Raw genomic sequence first — 19,038 nt, 5'->3', positions numbered from 1 at the left:
CGCACCACAGCAGTGACAATGCCAGATCTTTAACCCGTCAAGACACCAGAGGATTCCAAAAAAGCCTGTTTTTGAAGTGCATTTTTATTTGTTAAATTCTTATTATTATCAAAATAAACCAAAAATGGAAAATATATTAAGGGATGATTGTGATATTCAATGATATTACAGTTATATTGATTAAAAAAAAACCTAACCTGGCATAGAATTAAAACAAAATCCTGACACCCACCCCCCACCCCCCGGCCAAAGCAAATTGTTCCATACAGGAGATAATTCCCATAAACTGCCAACCAATAATTTAGGCTTTTTAAATGAGGCATGTAACTCACAGATGCTAGTTTTTGATACTATTATGAAACATGAGTTGTTCCTGGTTGGTTTTCAAATGCTTTATTTGTTACACAAATGGCCTAAATTATGTATGAAACAATTACCGTTCCAATGCTGCTATTGCATGGACAGGCATGAGTATGTGTCAGTTTTCCCTCTAAGGACAAATTACTGTATGATTGAAGACACGGTCTGGCTTTCAGCTATAAATTAATATATTAAAAACACATACACATATATATATTTAGTGAGTAGCATTATGCTTCATTTTTTTTTAATTTTGTTTAAACTTATTTTTACTGCTTTATAAAAATAATCAATATACAGATTGGGGCTGGAACAGGGTGGGAGCTTTTTGACCATATTGATAAATTCCTGCTTGGCAGCATCCTCAGCCTTTCACAGCACACCACGAGTAATTTATGACAGCGATAAATAGCAGAGTATTTTCTGTATTCAAGGCAGCTGACTGGATCCAGAAGAAACATAGCCCTGCTTTCAAATTTGATCCACGTAATAGATGCAGAAGCCAGCCCTAGAGAAAGAGAGGCCATTAGATCAGGAAGCAGCTGTCTGGCTGTCCCTCTTTCTATTCAGCAGCCGTCCCTGGGACGTGACTGTCACTGCTGAAAGATTTCCCAAGTCCATGTTAGAAAGAGCCAGTCCCTGCTTGATAGGTCACAAAAGGCAGGTCTGCACTGTAGCAGATTAGAGCATAGGCTCATCTCAATGCAAAACCTGCTTCTGTTATGGAGTAAATGCTTTGGGCAGGTGATGGGACTGCTCTGTGCCTCAGTTCCTTCCTCCATGAAGGTGAGGAAGTAAAGATACCTGTAAATAAAATGGTGATAATACAGAAAAAATCATGGACTTGCAGAATAGACTTGTGGTTGCCAAGGGGGAGGGGGAGGGAGTGGGATAAATGGGGTGCTTGGGGTTAATAGATACAAACTGTTGCCTTTGGAATGGATTAGCAATGAGATCCTGCTGGGAACTATGCGTGGTCACTTATTATGGAGCATGATAATGTAAGAAAATAGAATGTGTACAAGTATGTGGGTCACCATGCTGTACGGTAGAAAAAAAATGTATTGGGGAAATAACTATTAAAAATAATAATAATGCAATAGTGAGAATAATTGCATGTATAAGGTGCTCAGTAAACTTGAGCTCTCATTACAGCTTTTAAACAGAAGTTCTGAGGTGACCTCCTTCCCTAAGTGAGAGACTTAATGAGAACGTATATCCTTCTTTCACAGAACTGGGCTTTTAATTCATCTTTGTGCTTATTCATGTTCCCGCTCATATGTTCAATCTAATTTTTCAATCCAATCAAAAGATTCTCAAGCTTTAATTATTCTAAGAAACTCTATTCTGAACTCTTTGGTTCAAAAACTTTTCAGCTCTTATGCTTAAATATTTTCCCCCCTTTATAAAAAGAAAATAGAATGAGCACTTATTGACTACTGAGCTATATGTCAGACATTGAGTTAAGTGACTGTACTTTGCTGATTTGATTCATTTGGTCCTTATGAAAACCTTAAAGCAGGCATTATAATCTCTGTTTGACAGATGGATAAACCGAGGATTAGAAAGGTAGGACATTTTTCTATGGATTATAACAAGGACAGAATTCAAGCCCCAGTCTATCCTGCCTGGTCTCTTCATGTGACTGGGGAGGCGGTTCCAAGTGTATGTTGCCTACTGTACAATGGGAATGTCTCACAAGCAGGGGCCAGACACGTTTAGTTTGCCTAACAACTTATGTATTGTCTCCCACTGCCTTGGCAAGTTCTGTGGCTTGTTCTCTTCTTAGGCAAGAGACAAGCACACTGGTCACTTCAAGTTTTCTATCCAGAAACTGAACTATCAAAATGTGATTTCAGAAAACGGTACAGTCACTTTAGAAGACAGTTTGGTGGTTTCTTACAAAACTAAACACATTCTTATTATACAGTTCAGCAGCTGTACTTACCCAAAAGGAGTTGAAAGCTTATCTCCACACAAAAATCTGACCACAGATATTTATGGTAGCTTGATGCATAATTGCCCAAACTTGGAAGCCACCAACATGTCCTTCAGTAGGTGAATGGGTAAATAAACTGTGGCACATCCAGACCACATATAATGGAATATTATTCAGTGCTAAAAAGAATAAGCTGTGCAGCCATAAAAAGACATGGAGAAATCTGAATTGAATACTACTAAGTGAAAAAGCCAATATGAAAAGGCTGCATACTGTATTTGTTCCAACTGGATGACATTCTGGAAATGGCAGAATTACAAAAACAGTAAAAAAAACCAAAAAACAAAAAACAATGGTTGCTTGGGGTAGGGGAGTACAGATGGAACACAGAGAAATTTTAGGGCAGTGAAAATACTCTGTATGATACTATAATCAGACATGACATAATACATTTGTCCAAACCATAGAAGGTAAAACAATCAAAAGTTAAAACCAGTGTGAACTGTGGACTTTGGGGGATTATGATGTATCAGTGTAGGTTCATCAACTGTAACAAATTTATCACTCTAGTGGTGGATGTTGGTAATGCGGGAGGCTCTGCATGTGGGATGTCTCTGTGCCCGCAAGTTTGCTGTGAACCTAAAATAATTGTCTTAAAAAATTAATGTGAAATCTCTCTTCCTACAGCTACTTCTCTTTCTCCCATCTTCACTCTTTCTTCCTCATCTCTTGTTCCACTTGGAGTTAGAGAACATATCACTCTCCAAGTGGTCTGTTGAATTTCCTACTACTAGAGTTTAGAAAAGAAGACAGAGCCCCCACCCCAACCATTCTTGATTTGACCTGAGAGTGGGGTGGGAAGAGGCACTGGCAAGATTTCACAGTTGTCTCCAAAAATCCACCACCAGAGTTTTATTTCTTTAACTTCTTCAGTGCTTTCATAACCTTGGACTGTATCAGGGGACTCTTTGAAGGGCCTAAGAATTGTGAAATGAGTTCTAGTTTACTTATTTTGAAAATTCATATTTTGTCCTGTAACCTCAAATGGATGCGCTGTGTCTACCATATCCTGGTGCCTGGTTAAAACATTAATTTTAACATCATGTAAATACATTCAACACAGGAAGAGTTTGTCATTTGCTTGACCCATGGACTTAGAGATCCAGAATCTGCCCTAAGTCATGTTTCTGCCCAGACATTCAGACTTTCTTTGTCATGCCTGGAACAGCACAGGACAGCCTAGCATGTGTCTCCACGCCTTAGGGGAGACATAGAGCTTGTTACCACGAACATGTGTTCACATAGTAGAGTAGAGATACTTAGGACCCAAAGGAAAATGTATCAGTCTTGGATTGCTTTCAGGCTCTAGCTCCTAAATTTAAGTGCATGCCAATGGGTAGGAAGTTGTGTGAAAAAGGAACATGTGACAAATACATAAAAGATGAGCATCATTAACATATAGGTAAATGACTGGGTGTGCAGCTGTTTTTTTTTTCTCCATCTGTTAGTTGATGCACCACACTTGTTCCACTTCAGAAAATCCACAGAGGACACTGGGGCAGAGAAGTATGAAAAGTCATAATTCCTCATCTATCTGAAGAAGGGAGTTTCAACAGGAACAGAGGGTAGCCTCTTAACCCATGAGTAGACATGTCTTCATTTGGACTGCAACCCAGGAGCCCCCATGACGGTGATGACAAAATCAGAAGGGAAAGGTTGTTGGACAGGTGAGGGGGAAGGGAGGGATGGACTAGGGGTTTGGGATTGGCATTTATACACCGATGAGACCTCTAACCAATATTCTGTGACAATATATGTGGGAAAGAATCTGAAAGAGAATGAATGTGTGTACATATATAACTGAATCACTTTGTCACACAGCAGAAATTATCACAATCTTGTGAATCAACTATACTTCAATAAAACTTAAAAAAAATTTTTAAAAAGGTTTCCAGGAAGGCTTACTTCCATAGAATTTATGAGAGATCTACTGGGGATTCCTGTGTAAACTGGGATGAATTGGGGGATCCAGGGCTCACCCTATGATGCACATGGGGCCTGATTTTAGGATACTAACTGGGACCCCACAACACCAGGCTGGCAGGGCCTGGACCCCAGGTAAACCTTGACCTATGCAATATCACCCTTCTCTTACCCTCTCAAGTCCAGTTTACCCTGCCTCTAGGGAGGATCATCTTCACAGAAGACAACAGGGCACAGGAGCCCCCCAGGAATGTCTAGAGCCTCTGCTTCTTCAACTTTTGCATCCCAAGGAACCTGGAGGAAAGCCCCTTCTGCCTTCCCAAAGAACCTGGCTGAGGGCCAAAAAGGCTCTTCTAACCGCTAAGAACCTTCAGGAGGATTTGTCGTGGTCAGGGGCCAGGATTAGAGGCACCCAGACAAAACAGAAGATGACTAACGATAATTGCACTCCCTTGGTTTGGTTCGGTCCAGTCCAGGCTGACCTGATGGCATGTGAGATCATGATAATTCCTACTTCAGCACAGCCCTGGGTCACATCCCACTTTTTCCTCAAGTTTGGGGTTAGTCCTGGTTTGGCTTACACCTGTCAGTTGAGTGAATGCTATGGTGAGGAGTGAATGTAGCCAGAGGCTAGAATCCCGGGGCTGAGGTGGGGGCTGATGCTGTCACTAGGCCCTCGAGATAACACAGACCTTTCTGATAGCTCAGCACTTGACTCATGAGGCTTCCAACAGGAAAGGTCTATTTTTACTCTAAGGTAGCTTTGAGCTTGCCTAGTTCATGTCTTTATCTGCATATGATAAAATAAGCTAGAGGGATAAAGAGATCATGCACCATAGCAGAAGGTTAGGGATGGAGTCATGACCCAAATACCTGGGTAGCTGGGGTCCTCTTCATCACTCAGATTCTAGGAGGGTACCCTGTAGGGAAGACTGGGGTCCCTAAATGGGGCTGTACAAACACAATGGATTTTATGAAGGACTTTCTGGCAGTACCTCTAAATTAAGAAAGAAAAGCATAGCAAAAACAACTCATAAACTAAAGACACCCATTCCAAGCCTCTAGACCCCAGTGCTGAGACCGTACTTGAAGTTTTAAGGGAAACAAAACAAAACAAAAACATCCCATAAGCAGGTCATGCTGCAGTCTCATCTCCAATGTATAAACCTGTGGAATGTTCAATTTTTAGACGTGGGCGGCTCAAAGCATTCGCCTTGGCAGACGGTCCCACAACTTAATACAGGTCGGCTCAAGGGGAATCTTCCATGTTTAGCTTACATTTTCCCTTCCCTAATTTGTTTTATTACTCCCAGACTCATTGCTTGATACCTGATACTCTGCTCACTTATGTGTTTCCTGTCATTAGCCAGAGCCTCAGGAACTTTCATCACTTTCTCCAGAGCAAAGGGGAGTTCACATCCCTCCTTTCATTGATGGCTGAGAGATGAGGATGTCATCGTGTGCCCTTCCCAGAAGCAGACCCTCTGCAAAGGAGGAGAGACGTTTGTAATAGGATGCCTGGCCCAGGACCATAGCCACAAGGGACCAGGGTGAAGGGCTGATGTGAGGAGAGGGGTGAAGATAACCATGATGGCAATAGTTTCATTCTGCCCCCTGGTCCATGATTAATGAATGTGCTTTCTGTGGACCAGTGAGGTGAACAATACATGGCAGCCTGAAGTAATGTATTTTTTTGTCTCAACTTGAAAGTAGTTTTTATTTCACAAATTGTCTAAAAATAACCTTTGGCTAATCTTTCTTTTCTAAGACAGGAAATATCGCACTTCACCTCACCTTATTTTCTCTTGTACTTAAGTTGTTTTCTTTTCCCTCATAACAATAGGCAGCGCTCAGCCTATCCCTGTCCCTAAAGGGCCCTTAGAGCAACTGGGAAATTGTAATTTAAGAATCATCCAATTCAAACTGCAGTCATTTCGCTTGACTTAAATAAGTATCTTTCCATCATTACATGTTATAATTATGTCACCACATGCTATATAATTCAAATTAGATGATGATTACATGCCATATATTAACATTAATTGTGTAACTAGACATAACCATATGTTTATATGTGGATTTAATTAACATCTTTAAAAATCCTATCAAAGAAGAGGTATGTGACAATTTTTTTAAACGAAGGCAAATAACAAGGAAATTCATGTTCCAAATAAATACATGTTCCAAAAAAAATTAAGCATATGGAGGAAATGCAAATAAATGGAATGGGCTTTCAAATTTGCACTTGTTTAATGATCCTGGCTTTGTGCTTTTGTTCATATAAAAATCATATAATATCATGAAAGTTCAAAATTATCAAGTGGATTATTTATCCCACCACCATATGAGTCCTTTTAAGACCCAGCTCACAGCCACATACCTTTGTGAGCATCTGTGATTATAACATCTCATAACTTTAGGTTCTGCATTTTCATATAACTTGTCACAAATGACTTTTTCTCATGTATTGCTTAATCTGCATCATGCACAATATTTAAAGCAAGTATGATGTACTGATTAAAACCCCTGACTCTGAAATAAGACTACTTTGTTTTGAAATGCTGTGCAACTCAGTAGCTTTGTGACCTTGGTCAATTTGCTTAACCTGTTTATGCCTCGATATCCCCATCTGGAAATGGGCAATGATAAGCCTCTACCTCATGATATTACTGTGAAAACTAAACATGGTATTACAGGTAAAAGGCTTAGAAAATGGCGCATACAGTGAGTCCAATAAAGATTAAGCAGTATCAATGTTGAGACTGTTTCTAGTTGGGTGAGAACCATAATTTAATGGATCCTTTTCCTGTTTGTTGGCAGCATAAATGCCTTCAATTTCTGATATCATTAGTAACACTTAGATGAATATTTTTGAAGCTATAACTTCTCTTTGCCTTTGAATTTGAATTTTTCAGGGCAAAATGATCAGTGAAACATTTGAAATACACCCATGTAAATTTCCTCTTCTAACGCCTCAGCCCAGTTCCCAGTTTGAAAAAAAAAAAAAAACTACCTGGCATAGAAAAATAATGGAAAGAGGAATAAATATTCATTGCATTACTCTTAAAATATCCCTGATATGAAGCAAAACTTAATAGCCTCTTTTCACAAATCTACATCTCCCTCCTCACCTACACACACAGACCATCAACTCAGTCTCTCTTTTTCCTACTCCAATCTTCCTCCCTCTTTCTCATCTAATTCCTTCCACAGAAGCTCCTAGCTCTCCTGCCAATGACTTTCTAATCTTTCTAAATCCAGGTCTTCCCTCGTCTGAATCTAGTAAGAGCCCCAGAGCTCACCTGCCAAAACCTCCTTGGAAACAATCAGAGTAGGGACAGTGAGTGGGAAAAAGGGTATTCTTAGCACAGGGAATAGAGGATAGAAACATCATCTATATATCATCTATCTGTCTATCTATCCCTCCATCCACACATACATACGTACAAACATACATTACATAAGTGCAAACAAAAAGTTTGGTTGCCGTTATACATTTATTGCTAGTTTTCTATATTTCCAAATTATCTGCTTAAAGTCTTATGCCAAAGGTCCAAATTACTAAAAATATAAGATAATATAGCACAGTTAATTTCAGCCCAAATCAGCATTATTTAGTGGTTGTCAGGCATATGGGCTACTTCTTGGACAATCTCCTTTGATTTCTTATTGATTTCAATTCCCTGCCCTCTCCTTTGAGCTTCTCAGAGTAGAGACATCTCATTTATTCCTGAGGTGATGAACAAAGTTTAGAATGAAAGGTTCAGCTCACAGACTTCCATAGTGAGACCTATCTCACTGTGCCACTGGGAAGCATAGAGGTGGATTCGTAGGACTTGTTGCAAGTCAGACAGGCTCAGGGGTGAGGCATGCTGGGACTTCAGCACAACTGACTGGAAGGAAACCAGGAGGAGAGGGTGCAGCCCAAGTTTAACATGAGCTAGGGATAGCATGGGCTCCAAAGGATGGCTTTTATGGGGAACCAAACTATCCCAAAGGTTTTTGTTTTAGTTTTTGGGGTTTTTTTTTTTTTTTGGTAGTTTCATTGCTTATTTATTCTCTGAGCCTCTTTTGTTTCTCAAATACAAAACGTGCCTACCTTACTAGTTTGTTCTAAGAGCTATAAGATATTATTCATTTTACTGACCTTATATTAAATCAGCACTTTAAAGCTTCTGGCTACTGTCATTTTCATTCACTTCTCCCAGTGTTTCCCCTGATGTCCATATTTTCAAAGATTCCTAAGTAACAGCTGGAGTTACTGCCACATAGAATCCTTTCTGAGCTGGAGTTATCTTTCCACAAAGTCATATTCACATAGAGATCTAGAGTTGCCTTATTACTGTTATATAGAATTACAAGGTTTGGAATGGGCTGGACATACTCTTTCTGATGCATCTATTTTTTTTCCCCAACTCTCCAATTTCCATTTTGGAAGTATTTTCAATCTTTAAAGTAAGACCCTAAATGGAGAATGTTGAAAAATATTAACCAGAGTGATTCCTTGAGAAGTTTAGATTGCATCCAATACATGTTCCATTTCTTATTTTAAAATCGTAGGTATTATAGAGGATGCAAAATCATTTCATAATTATTAACTCCCATTAATAAATACTAAAAGTTTTTCCAAATAAGCCAGGCTTTAACTTTAGCTTCTTCACATTTCCAATCCAAATCAATTCTGCAATTATATTTTCCATTCTATATAAGTTGATGCTCATGGATATTTCAGTGATCCCAATGCAGTGGTGATTTCATTCTTTATTGGGAGCCATTTAGTTATTGTCTTAAGAAAGAAATTCCTTGTTCAGATTTGACATTTTAGCACATTTCTTTTATTAGTGTTTCCCTTTCTTGATTGCCTGAATCCAAGACTGAGGGTGGATGATTGTTTATCTGCTTGTGTATAGAAGATGATTGCTTTTGGCACTTCATTTGTACTGTGGTCAGATCTGATCACGTTACAGCTGTGACATCCTCTCTGGTCTGTACATTGGGAAAATGTGTGGCTCTTCCCAACTTTACTAACTCACTGCTTTCAGATGGCCTGTTCTGTAATCCCAACAAACACATTTGATGATACAAACTCTGTCTCTGATTTTAACCAGAATTGCGTGTCTGAACTCCACCACCCCACAACCTCTCTTAACTGAAGCCTGTATCAAGAAAGGATATTCAGGCTTGCTAATAGTCTTCTAACATTCTCAAAACACACCCACAGTCTAAAAACCTTCTGGGTGGAGGTTTAATGCTTTCTCTTAACGTGAGCTTACTGGGCAGCCTTCCGTGAGTGAAAGGTTATGGTGTACAAGCCAGATTCCATGTGTAAAAATTCGGAAACCAATGGGATGCCCTACAGGCCACAGGGAAAATGCCCAGAAAGTAGAGAACTGCGGAAGGATTAAGAAATAGATTTTGGGACTTTCCGTCGTGGCGCAGTGGTTAACGAATCTGACTAGGAACCATGAGGTTGCGGGTTCAATCCCTGGCCTTTCTCAGTGGGTTAAGGATCCGGCATTGCCATGAGCTGAGGTGTAAGTCACAGACATGGCTTGGATCCCACGTTGCTGTGGCCCTGGCATAGGCTGGTGGCTACTGCTCCGATTTGACCCCTAGCCTGGGGACCTCCATATGCCACAGGAGCAGCCCTAGAAAAGGCAAAAAAAAAAAAAAAAAAAAAAAAAAAGGAAAGAAAGGAAGAAAGAAAGAAGGAAGGAAGGAAGGAAGGAAGGAAGGAAGGAAGAAAGAAAGAAAGAAAGAAAGAAAGAAAGAAAGAAAGAAAGAAAGAAAGAAAGAAAGAAAGAAAGAAAAAGGAAGAAATAGACTTTGGAGCAAAAACTACATGAGATTGAATCCTGGCTGTACCACTTAGTATATACAAAAGTACTAGTAAGTTGTTAAGCCTTTTCTGACTCAGTTTTCCCATCTGTTAAATAGAAGAATAGTACTGAACCCATAAGGTTTTTAAGAAAATTCCATGAGTTAATCCATTGAAAGAGCTTTGGACAGGTGACTGTCCATAGTAAGTGCTCAAGAAATATCTATTAGATACCTCAGGTCTCAATTTTCTACTTCCCCCAGTCTTGCACTCAATGACAATTTATTGTTGTTTTTTGAATCTATTATCAAGAGTTGTTGGATATCATGAGTTTTTGAGTTTCCTGGTGGTTCCCACCACAGCTCATTTATACAACTAGGGGCTCAACTCCCCCAGGGAATTGCAGGACCGGCTCTGACAGCTGGATCATTCCCCATGTGGACTTTACTCCTGGACTCCTTCACAGCACAGTTGTCTCAGATTCCAACCAGGGAGAAAAGGAGTTTTAAGGCCTATCTAGCCCAAGACTCAGGAGACACACAATATCTCCTGAAATATGTTTTCTTGGTAAAAGTTAATTCCAAGGTGAGCCCAGATCATGAGAAGGGGAAACATTCCATTTTTTTATAGAAGGGGTAGCAAGAGCACAATGTAAAGGGGTTTGCACAGAGAGAAAGGTAGAATTGTTGCAGCCACCTTTGCAAACGATTTACAAAACCTCAGATAATACAGTCTCATTTTCTGTTTATGATCATGACTATATTGGTAGTTGAAAACTAAAGACCAACCCACAGAGGGCCAGAGCATCACCTTCTATAGTGGATGCATTTCTGTCTCTCTCTAACTTCCTTGCTCATTATGCCCTGGCCTTTGCTACGTCTCTGCAGTTCATGTATCACCAACAACATATGCAGCCAGAGCCATAGCCATGTGTCATTGCTACCGGTGACCAGAGTCCCAGAGAGGTGATGCCACATCTAGGGTCAGGCCTCATTAATATCAGGGCTTGAGGCCAGGTCTCCTCATTGCCTATATCAGCTTCTCTTCAGTCTGACATAATTATCTCCTTTGCATGCTTTTATTTTTGCTCTGAGAGAGATTTTTGCAAATTCAGAATTAATAACCGAGAGTAATAAGTAGGAATTGAATCAGAAACTGAGGCCAAGCCCAATACTTTACCCCAGGGGATATACATGGTAAAGAGTCAGTGTACACTGTTTCAACTAAATGCACACCTAAGGTTTAAAAATCAGGGCAGTTGTGCTATTCTGCTTCTTGCATGTTTCTGCTTCAGTGCCACCATCTAGATTTGTGTTACTTCGGGCATTAAAGTCATCGTGAATTGTACACGGTTTCATAATGATGCTGTGATTTAACTATCCTCTCAGCTTCAGAGCAAGAGAACCATTTGAGATAATAATGTTAGCATATACATAGAACTTTTGATCTTCAAACCTCTTTAAAGTCATTAGCAAATTAATTTTCTCAGAGCTCTTAGGACTGTAATTATTTTTACAGTTGGAGAGAGTGAATCTATGCAGTTGACCTACAAATGCTACCCAAGAAAGCAATGCCAGCTTGAGCCAGAGTCCTCCTCCTTGTCACTTTTTGTTCATCAGCACATCCATCACAGGACTCTCAAATGTCCCCAGGTAATTATGATGAGTTTTCACCTCACCAACACTTCTGGGAAATATTTAGTATAGACTCAGAACTCTTTAGAGTTCTAATTGGGTGAAATGATGAGTCAATAAAGAAGACATGGCTTCTGATTTTAAACCATTAGCTACCAAATGCGACCAGGAATAAAAGCATCCATGGTAATACAAAGAAAATGAAGTTGAGGATGATATTTTTCTGTGTGTATGGAAGGATGCCAGTGGATGCTTGTGATATCTGTTCTATCTTGGAGAAGGTTTCATGTGCACTTAAATTCACGATATGAATTACAGTCATTTGAAGGGGTGTTCTACATAAGTCAGTAAGGGCAAATTGGTTGATAGTGATTAGTCTCCTACACACTTGCTTATTTTCTGTCTAGATCTTCTATTAATTATTGAGATTCAGATATTTAAATCTCCAACAATTTTTGCTAGGTTTTCTAATTCTCCTTTCTTTCTTTCTTTTTTTTAATGGCCACACCCACAGCATATGGAGGTTCCCAGGCCAGGGACTGAATCTGAGCCACAGCTGAATTCACAGCTGCAGCAATGCTGGATCCTTTTAACCCACTGTTCCAGGCTGGACATCAAACCCATGCCACTGAAGTTGGATTCTTTTTTTTTTCTGGATAAATTTTATTTTATTTATTTATTTTTTAATTTTAATTATGATTGATTTACAATGTTCTGTCAATTTCTGTTGTACAGCAAAGTGACCCCTGTCGTGCATTTATACATTCTTTTTCTCACATTATCCTCCATCATGTTCCATTGCAAGTGATTAGACATATAGTTCCCTGTGCTACACAGCAGGATCTCATTGCCCCTGCAATCGGATTCTTAACCCACTGCCCCACAGCGTGAATTCCTTTAATTCTCCTTTCCATTCTGTCAGTTTTTCTTCATCTATTTTGAAAGTCTATGACTAGGTTTACATACATTTATAAATTTTTTGTAATCATTCTCATGTATTGAGCCTTTTCTCCACTAAAAATATCACTCTCTTTGTATAAAAATATTCATTATAAATTTTTATCTGATTAATGAGCCATTCCCATGCTCTTATGATTACTATTCACATGGTATATCTTTTTTCCGTTATTTTACTTTTTTACCTAAAGTATATTTATTTAGACAGTGTAAAATTAAATTTTTTAAAATCCAGTCTATTTACCATATACATGCAGTTCTGAGCACACTCGCATTTAATATACTCGTTGACATGGTTGGATTTACATCTGCCACTTTGCTACCCGTTTTCTATTTATTCCATGTTTTTTTTTTTTATTCCTCTGTTTCTTGTTTACCATTTTCTTTGGGTTAAATAAATATTTTTAGTGTACAAATTTAAATTTTTTTTTTTTTTTTTGTCTTTTTGCCATTTCTTGGGCCACTCCCACGGCATATGGAGGTTCCCAGGCTAGGGGTCTAATCGGAGCTGTAGCCACCTGCCTACCCCAGAGCCACAGCAACTTGGGATTCGAGCTGCATCTGCAACCTACACCACAGCTCACGGCAACGCCGGATACTTAACCCTGAGCAAGGCCAGGGATAGAATCCACAACCTCATGGTTCCTAGTCAGATTCATTAACCATTGAGCCACGATGGGAACTCCCATGTACAAATTTAATTTATGTTTTTATTTTTAAACTATATTTTTTAGTTCTTTTCTTAACAGATACCCTAAGGATTACAGTATGAATCTTAACTTATCACAATATCCTTCAAAATTATATTAATTTTGGTAAAATACAGGAACTTTGTTTTACTCTATCTCTGGTTCCTCTGCCTTCCTTCTTGTTATCTGTAATTTGTCTATATATTACAAATCTAACAGTGTTATAAATTTGCTTTATACAATACAATTTATATTTATAATTATGCCTTTTCAGAACCTTTAAAATTTAAGAGAAGAAATAATTTTAAATAATATATCTTGCGTGTTTACCTATGTATTTACTATATCCATTGCTCTTTGTATATGAATTAGTGTCTGGTGTCCCTTTGTTAAGGTGGAGGACTTCCTTTAGAATTCTTTTAGTAATGTAAGGATAACCTGACCTCCTTGCTGTACAGTGGGAAAATAAAAAAAATTATTAATAAAAAAAAAGAATTCTTTTAGTAAGCCAGTCTTTATCTAGGTATGCTTTTCTTTCATGTTCATTTTAAAATATATATATTATTTTTCTAGATATAGAATCCTTGATTGTCGAAGTTAACTGTTAAACATATAGTTGTTCCACTGTATATGATAAGTGACTTTTTTTCTCACTCCTTTTAAGATTTTCTCTTTGCTTTGGCTTTTGTTTTACTATGTGGTGTCTCGATATGATCATATTTGTGTTTATCTTACATGGGAGCTTCATGACTTTTGTATCTATAGATTAGTATTTTTATGAAATATGGGCAATTTTCAATCATTAGTTTTTCAAATATTTTTCTGCTTCTTCCTCTCTCTCCTCTCCTCCATACATGCAAAAGTTTATGCTTGATGTTGTTCCACAGGTTTTTAGTGTTCTCTTTTGTTTTCTTCATTCTTTTTCTTTGTGTTATTTAGATTGGGTATTTTTCCTTATTGACCTATTTTTGAATTTAGTGAGTCTTCCTTCTGTCATGTCAAAATTTTTGTAGAGTCCCTTTACTGATTTTTCCATTATAGTTATTATCATTTTTATCTAAATTATTCTAAATTATTAAAACTTTACTCCTCTACATGTGTTTTCCCTCCACTATCTTTTCTGCTTTTGGTTTCATATGTAGTACATCTATGTACATTTGAAACACAATACAGTGTTATAACTATTGCTTTATAATACCTTATGTTGTATACCTTGATTTCTTGATACAATCTAAATTTCCACCTGGCTCTTTTTTTTTTTTTTATAATTTCTGTTTCTTTATTAAAACTTCCTAGCCCCCTTAAATCATTGTTATCATATTTTCCTTTCATTCTTTAAATGTGATTCCTTAATTTTTTAACATATTTAAATAGCTGTTTTGAAGTCTTTGAAAAAATTCAGTATCTCTGACACTAAGTTTCTATTGGCAATTCTTACCCTAAATATAGTCACTCTTTTTTGTTTCTTTGCATGTCTTATAATTTTTATTTGAATTCTGGTTATTCTAGATAATACATTATTTCAACTCTGGATTTTTACTTTTTTCTATGAGGTCTTGTTTTTATTTTTATTGCTTTTTGGGTTTTTTTTTTTTTTTGCAACTTATAGCAACTAAATCTATGAATTCTCTCCCCTCATATTGTGTAACCACTCTGCTCTATTTACTCTTTAAAATATTTATTTATGTATTTATTTTTGAGCCTGACTTCCTAGCTGTTAGTGTTTAGTCAATGATTAGTCAGAGTTTGTGCCCAGGTACTTTGAACATTAAGACTCTCACTGTTTTTTGATAGATATTTGCAAAAGAGTGTAAATATTCAGAGGAGGAGAAAATTATGGCCATTTAAGCAGAGATGGAAGACATTATGAGAGGAAGACTTGCTATTTGCTTTGAACAATGGTAAAATTTGGTTAGGTACAAAAGAGAAGAGTAAAGTGAATAATGATGAGAAAATGTGTCAAATCAGAAGTGCGCTTATATATTCTCAGGATGAAAAGGAGCCTTACAAGTCCAGGGTATGGGATAAATGTTGAAAAATGGGAGGGAAACAAAATTCATGGGGTGGAATGAGGAATTAAGTCAAAGAATTCTATGCATTTTTCAAAAGGGGGAGTTGAGTCCAGAGGCTTGATGATGGAGAAGGGGAGAGCATGAAGAATTACTTAGATTTATTTGTGGAAAGAGTTGCTGATAGAAAATGAGATCATCAGTATATTAAAGAAGATGGTACTGATAAGACTTAAGTGCTGGTGAGGAGAAAGAGCATAAAGTCTAGTGTCTCAAAACGGGACTGAGAAGAGAGGAGAAAGGGTCCATACTCTGTCTCTCCTTGCTTCATTTTAACAGAAGAGTAAGGATCCCCTGAGTCCATAAAGAATCCCTGTCTCTGTTAAGAAATAGAGATTAGCATAGAATGTGAAGTCATACGGAGAAAGACAAATCTCATATGATATCACTTATATGTGGAAATTTTTTTAAAAAATGATTCAAATGAACTTATTTACAAAAAAAAGAAAAGTGTCACAGATTTTGAAAACAAAATTATGATTACCAAAGGAGAAGAGTTGAGGGGGGATAAATTGGGGCTTTGGGATTGACAAATGCACACTTTTGTGTATGGAATGGATTATCAACAGGGGATAATGTTGATAATGTAGCACAGGGAAATCTACTCAAATATTGTGTGATAACCTACATGGGAATGCATACGTGTGTATATCACCGAATCACTTTGCTGTACAGCAGAAATTAACACAACCTTGTAAATCAGGTATACATCAATAAAATTAAATTTTAAAAAAGAATTAGAGGGAAATGTAACTTAAGCATAAAAGAGTATTTGTACATAGAGAAATCTCTAAAAATCACAATAAAAAGTTAACATCTGAATGTTTACTTTCTTGGAAATCATTAAAATTTGAATTTTTCAAAATAAATTTAATTTAAAGTTCCTGCTATGGTTCAGAGGGTTGGTTAATGATCTGGCTTGTCTCTGTGGCAGCACTGGTTCAATCCCCAGCCCAGCACAGAGGGTTGAAGGATCCAGGATTGCTGCAGCAGCATAAGTCTCAGCTGTGGCTCAGCCTAGGAACTTCTATACACCGTGGTTGCAGCCATAAAATTTAAAAAATATATATATTTAATTCTTACTCTGTTCCATATGAATGTAATCAATTAACTCAGCCTCCAGTATGACATATCACTTCCTCATTGTGTCTCTTTCCCATAAGTGGGAATCTCATTCAGTCATGGACTCACATTACAGTTGTAAGCTTTCCCACATCAAGTTAGAAAAACCTTCTCCAGGCCAGCCAAGGCAACAAAGACCACAAGAATCGATGTTCTGCCAGAAGTTATTCTAAGTCCCCCACACATAGGTTCATGGATTGGCTATAATAGGAAGCAGAAATATATTATTTAGCTCTTAATAGTATTTTCAAGATATCTCTTAAAAGAACTTGATTAATATATATTTTACACATATTGAATCTTATATATGCTGTGTGTTTCATGCAAAGATTCTATACACTCCCTACCTGCAATAAAAAAGTAACTTGCACAAGAAAAATTATTGTTCATTGGCATTGATAATTCATTCCTACCATCTATAATTTTTTTTCATCCATTCAATAAATACAATTTATATACTGCTTAGGACAGTGTTTTCTACATAGATGAACTATGTATATATATATGTATGTATGTGATATAATAGTCCTTACCTTTAAGCAGCTTGGGAAAGTATGTTTTCTGAAGTAAAGATGGCAGGAGAGCTTAACAATATGTATAAGTTTATAATTTTCTTCCTTTTTTGTGTGTCTCCATAGCCAATTCTTAATAGTTATGATAGAACTGAACCTAGTTAGGAGATGTGGTTGTAAGGGTTCCTGATTAGAGCGTGGAGGCAGTGCATCCACCATTCAGAGGATTACATTACAAGCTGGTCTCCATTGCATTCTCAGTTCATTAAATATGCAAGAGTCATGTAAAATACCAGAAGCCAGCCATGGCTATAGCATATCTCATATTTCATACAGCCCAGCCCTCCTGCCTAATATGTTGTTCCCTGTTCCTTCAGGTTTCTACATATATGACCCCCACCTCTTTATTTTAGGTTAAATCTTGACAACTTATCTGGTCCATCTCTTTGAATAATCCATTCAGAATCCCTGTCTGATTTACTGACCTTCGCTTTCTATTTGACACTCTACTTTGAAGGAATCCTTGAAAAATTGCCCATGTTTTAGGTAAAACTTCACCCAATCTGACCCTATGGAGCATCTGACAGTCTGACTACCACCCTTCCCTGACTCTGAATGTCCCAAGGTAGGGGCACTCAGAAAGTGGTAGAGACTCAAGATTATTGAAATATTGTAGTTTGTCTGTGGCAAATGTCTAGAACAAATGTATAAACATACAAATGCACCAGTCCATGGCTCTTTATGATGGTCCTTTAAGACTGTTTATGTTCTAAATTCCTTTTCATCCATGGTTGATGAAGCAACCATCAAGTATCATTTATGATCCAAGGTATTAAGGTTTTCCATTATAACTAGCCAGTTTCACTTATACTTGTACATTTAATTGAATCCATCTGCCACATCTAGTCAATCCTGACATACTTGCCTTCCAGTAGAAACAATAACTGATTTGCCTGCTTTAGCTTCACAAATTTAAAACCAATTTGTCACAGTATCCAAAAATTAGTAAGTAATACAAAGCCAGCTAAATTGCAAAGATTAAATAAAGCTGATTCTTGCTTATGAGGTCCTCTAAAACTCACAATTTTTTTTTTGAAATACAGACATTTGAATAAGGAAATAAATTCTCTATGCGTAATAATTCACCAAATTGTCTTTCCCATTACATTTGGTGAATTGTGCCCTCAAGGCATGAAAATTCATTTTAATTTTAGTTTAACCTGTTTGTCTGATAATGGCAGTGCCCCATGTAATATATGGGGGTAGGAGTAGGGACCTGGCATGAAGATCATTTTCCCAAATTATGCCCAAAGCAAGAAGTGTTAATTATTAGCTGACAACACTTAGGTTTCATTTTCATTGCCTTGGAGGGCTCTGAAAAAGGAAACCTGAATGATTCTTTAATTATCGAAAATACTTTCCTCTTATAATTGTTTAAGGGAAACAAACTATGTTTAAAAAAAAATTGATGAATTGGACTTCCAAGAACAAGGTGAGGTAGGAGAAGAATAATATCATATACTTATGGAATATATACCATGAGCCAGAAAATGTTTTAGAAACTTGTATATGTACATATGCTCATGTAACCATACAGCAACGTGTGATATAAGTATAACTACTACCCCCATTTCACAGCTCTAGAAGGGATTCACGGAGGTGTAAAAATAATCATAATAGCATTTTTTGAGCCTTTACCACCTAACAGGCACCATGATAATTGCTGCATATGAATTGACTCTAGGTTTCAGAAGACATTTATTAGGTACGTACTCTATGATATCTATTTTATAGATCAGAAAATCTAGGAGTTTCTGCCGCAGCTCAGTGGTTAACGAATCTGACTAGCACCCATTAGGCTGTGGGTTTGATCCCTGACCTTGCTCAGTGGGTTAAGGATCCAGTGTTGCCGTGAGCTGTGGTGTAGGTTGCAGACACGGCTCGGATCCCACGTT

The 19,038-nt window shown here is 37.6% G+C and overlaps 1 protein-coding gene across 5 annotated transcripts in view; it reads left to right on the top strand.

Annotated features, from left to right (window-relative positions):
- Positions 1-19,038, top strand: part of LOC106504493 (uncharacterized) — a 759,489-nt gene that overhangs the window by 639,388 nt on the left and 101,063 nt on the right. For 2 of the 5 annotated variants that reach the window (XR_014809310.1, XR_014809322.1), the window contains 2 exons: positions 3,836-4,026; positions 5,649-7,032. The exons of 2 other annotated variants lie outside the window; for them this stretch is intronic. The gene's annotated coding sequence lies outside the window, so the exon portion shown is untranslated. Of the gene's footprint in view, positions 1-3,807; positions 4,027-5,648; positions 7,033-19,038 lie in introns of those variants that run through there. One more of the 5 variants, XR_014809321.1, reaches the window with a different exon arrangement.

The sequence above is a fragment of the Sus scrofa genome, chromosome 7 (assembly GCF_054392235.1).
Source record: "Sus scrofa isolate SSC_HxYL_T2T_F1_AM1 chromosome 7, Sscrofa_HxYL_maternal_Yorkshire_Landrace_v2.0, whole genome shotgun sequence".
NCBI classification, from domain to species: domain Eukaryota; kingdom Metazoa; phylum Chordata; class Mammalia; order Artiodactyla; family Suidae; genus Sus; species Sus scrofa.
Note: the sequence above shows the minus strand (reverse complement) of the source record. Positions and strands in the feature narration are given on the sequence as shown.